This window comes from Salmo trutta, unplaced genomic scaffold, assembly GCF_901001165.1.
Source record: "Salmo trutta unplaced genomic scaffold, fSalTru1.1, whole genome shotgun sequence".
NCBI lineage: Eukaryota > Metazoa > Chordata > Actinopteri > Salmoniformes > Salmonidae > Salmo > Salmo trutta.
Genome location: NW_021822674.1, coordinates 67,542 through 71,732, shown reverse-complemented (window position 1 = coordinate 71,732; position 4,191 = coordinate 67,542).

Genomic DNA, 4,191 nt, shown 5'->3' with positions numbered 1-4,191 from the left:
ACGAGGACAGAGATATAGCGGAGAGATAGGAGGGAGAGATGAGAGAGGTGAATGAGACAGAGAGACGAGAGAGAGAGAGAGAGAGAGAGAGAGAGAGAGACAGAGAGAGATGAGAGACATGAGAGAGAGAGAGAAGAGAGAGAGAGACAGAGAGAGAGAGAGGAGAGAGAGAGAGATGACGAGAGAGACAGAGAGAGAGGAGACAGAGAGAGAGAGAGAGAGAGAGAGAGAGAGACAGAGAGAGAGAGAGAGAGAGAGACGATGAAGCTGTATAGAGGGCTTGATGGAGGCGTCATGCGTAACGACAGCCTGTAGCATAGGCCTCATATTCAATGGTAAGAACTTGAAGCTCTTATCAATTCATGAAGTGTAACAAAGTTGTCTGAGATAAGATAGGTTTCCATCCAATTGGCGCCAGATTTTCACGCGAATATTCAAAAATTCGCATGTAAATATCCATCAAATTGACTTGCTGCTGAAAGAAATGATGTGCGTGATGAGGTAGTGCACATACAAATTACTTTTGTGGTTAAATTCCCATGTACCGAATAAAGAAATACACGTTAAATGTGTTTCCATCGCATTTTCAACTCTACTGATGGTTTTGTCACCAGAAATGTTGCGTTATATAGTGAATGTGCTGTAGCCAACTGCTCGCAGGTAAAGTGCGGGTACATCATTACATTATTATGGACAAAAGAGCTAAATTATTTTAATTTGTCAAGCTCATCACCGTGCCTTTTCACCACCCTGTGAAGTTCATCATAATGTATTTAATATGTAACCTATTATCTTAAACCGCGTGCTTTCCCGAGTCGTAGTGGGAGGACGACACGATATACTACCACCGCGTGACTCCAAGTTTATTTCAAAATCAAGGTTATTATATCAATGTTTGCCCATAAAAGCGTTTCCACGCAGTTTCTCGCATAGTTCATTTTACTGACACAAAAAGAGCCCACCGTGTTTAGCATATTTAGTTTTGTCTACATTTGGTCCATTTACCGAGAGATTTGCTGTTTTCATCAGGCCTGTTGTGTCATGTACTTTACTTTCATAAAACGGTTGGATGGAAACCTGGTTATTTAAAATACAACTTTTAGAGATGTTCTTTGCATTTGATTATGTTTTTTAAATGGTCCTACTGTCGGTTGGAATGATCCCAATTAGGCCCTATTAAATTGTAAATTATTCAACAGCATTTACGCTTTGTTACAATGACCGTTAGACGGTTCAGCAAACACTCTTATACAGAGCGATGCGTAATTAAGAGGAAGTCCCTTGCTCAAGGGCACATCGACATCAGCGCCGGGATACAGCCTACAGTGTGTTCAGGTGTAAATTGGTTTTCATTTGTAATATGTAACATTCCTTCCTACTTGTTGTTTTATTTTGGATGTTTGGGCCTCTAATAATGTTATTCACACTCGCTCGTAAAGACCAAAACGGAGTTTCATTTAAATTGACATTTCGAGAACAACATAGGCTATGAAGAATTTACAGGTGTTTAAAAAAAAAGTACATTTGTTTTAAAATAATACTCAGAATAATTCTAAATAATAGTCCTATTCCAATCAGATGCTAAATATTCCTAAAATAACTGTCGGTTACATGTTGTATGAGGAAACAACAGTTAGGCAAGGCCTGCATGACAAATGTAGGCTACAAAATTAAATATATTGGTCAAAAATGATCAAAATACTTTCAGACTTTACCAATGTCTACATTGGCTTTGTTATTGCTGTTTTAATGTATAAATACTTTACCACTGTGGAATAATAAGTGCTTACAAACTGGCATATTTTTACCTGATGTGGCACCATTTTATTTTGTAGAATGTATTTCATCATAACACAGGGCTTTAGATATTATCCAAAAGGCCTGCAGAGCAGTTACATTACCTATCACCTCGCTACCGTTTCGACCCTGTCAATGTGAGCAGCTGGAATTAGTGAGACAAAGTGACAGAGTACATATTGGCCTGATTAGAAAGTTGACACAACAAACGAGTCTGTGAAAACACGGTGTCAGCATGCGGGACTAGAGAACACTCTCACTGCCCGCCCGCCCGTTCCGCCCGCACCGCCAGACAGACCTTGAAGTTATAGTATGATACACACGCGGCGACGTGAGAAGAAATCTTTACAATGTCACCCTACAGATTCATGCCTGGTGTTTCAATATAAATTGCAACTTAAATGTGACATCCTATAGGAATATATAAAAATCCATTCAAATCAAATCTAATTTTATTGGTCACATAGACATGGTTAGCATATGTGAAAGCGAGTGTAGTGAAATGCTTGTTTTTCTAGTTCCGACTATGCAGTAATATCTAACAAGTAATCTAACAAATTCACAACTACCTTATAAAAAACAAATGTAAAGGGATGAATAGAATATGTACATATAAATATACGGATGAGCGATGCCGTGCAGCATAGTCAAGGTTCAGTAGATGGTATAGAGTACAGTATATACATATGAGATGAGTAATGTAGGGTATGTAAACAATATTAAAGGGGTGTTATTTAAAGTGACTAGAGATACCTTTATTAAGTCCATTTATTTAAGTGGCCAGAGATTTGAGTCTGTATGTAGGAAGCAGCCTCTCTATGTTAGGGACGGCTGTTTACCAGTCTGATGGCCTAGCGGGTTAGTCCATGAGAAGGTTAGCGATCTGTTGAAGAATGGAATGGAATGGAATGGAATGTGACACCGAACAAGAGGGAGATACCAAGGGAGAGGGGGATACCAGGGGAGAGGGGGAGATACCAGGGGAGAGAGGGAGATACCAGGGGAGATACCAGGGGAGAGAGGGGAGATACCAGGGGAGAGAGGGAGATACCAGGGGAGAGGGGGATACCAGGGTAGAGAGGGAGATACCATGGGAGAGAGGGAGATACCAGGGGAGATACCAGGGGAGAGAGGGGAGATACCAGGGGAGAGAGGGAGATACCAGGGGAGAGGGGGATACCAGGGTAGAGAGGGGGATACCAGGGGAAAGAGGGAGATACCAGGGGAGAGGGGGAGATACCAGGGGAGAGGGGGATACCAGGGGAGAGAGGGAGATACCAGGGGAGAGGGGGAGATACCAGGGGAGAGGGGGATACCAGGGGAGAGAGGGAGATACCAGGGGAGTGGGAGATACCAGGGGAGAGGGGGAGATACCAGGGGAGAGAGGGAGATACCAGGGGAGAGAGGGAGATACCAGGGGAGTGGGAGATACCAGGGGAGAGGGGGATACCAGGGGAGAGAGGGGAGAGAGGGAGATACCAGGGGAAAGGGGGAGATACCAGGGGAGAGGGGCCTCATTTGGAGATCGATTAGACACGTGTTTCAGACGCTTCTGTTGTAGATCAATACATCTGAGGGATTTTATTTTTAGGGACATATAAAAAGTTGTTGAAGCTGTTTCCTTCAATATGGCGCCTCCATGAAAAGAACAATTCAAGGAAACAAACGTGTTGAATTGGTCATTAAAATAAGTTGGACAAAGTTTTAGCCTTTTACTGCAGCGGGCTAAATCAGGGACACACGGTGTTTCTGGGTAGTCTTTAACAAATCTACTTTTAAACAAAAGTATCCACCTCACACACACATGGTTATTGGCTTTAAAAAAGAAGACACCTGGACCATGTCAGATAGAGAGTTGAAATGTATTACATTTGGAGTTTACGTCCCAATATTAAACTTCATAAGACTGAAATTGAACAAAACCATTTGACATAGAAACCAGATTTTAAATGTTTATTAATTCTGAAAAATATGAACATTCCACCCATGAGGCCAGAGAGGGCAATTTGGTAATTTGACTGCAGGAAGGCGCTACATACTGTGGGCCTAGGCCTGTTTAGTGGTCCCCAGTAGCCTATACAGCCATATGTGAGACACTTTTTATCAATCATCCCCACAATGAGGGCCCTTTGAGAAAGATTAGGCTGCATAAAGGTCTACATCAGAACCTGTAAGGAAATGCATTTCAAAAGGATGATCCTTTTGTGCGTTGCCTAAAATAATGAAACAACATAAAGATGATGATGAAAAAATCTGTGGCAGCTTGAAGACAAAGTTCATTTTTTTCTTGTAGATGAACATTTTCTTTAGTTCTAGCAGTTTTCCTTGGCTAGTCCTATGTAGGTTATAGGCTGCACATAAGGCCTATGTATAATATGTGATCTGATTAATACA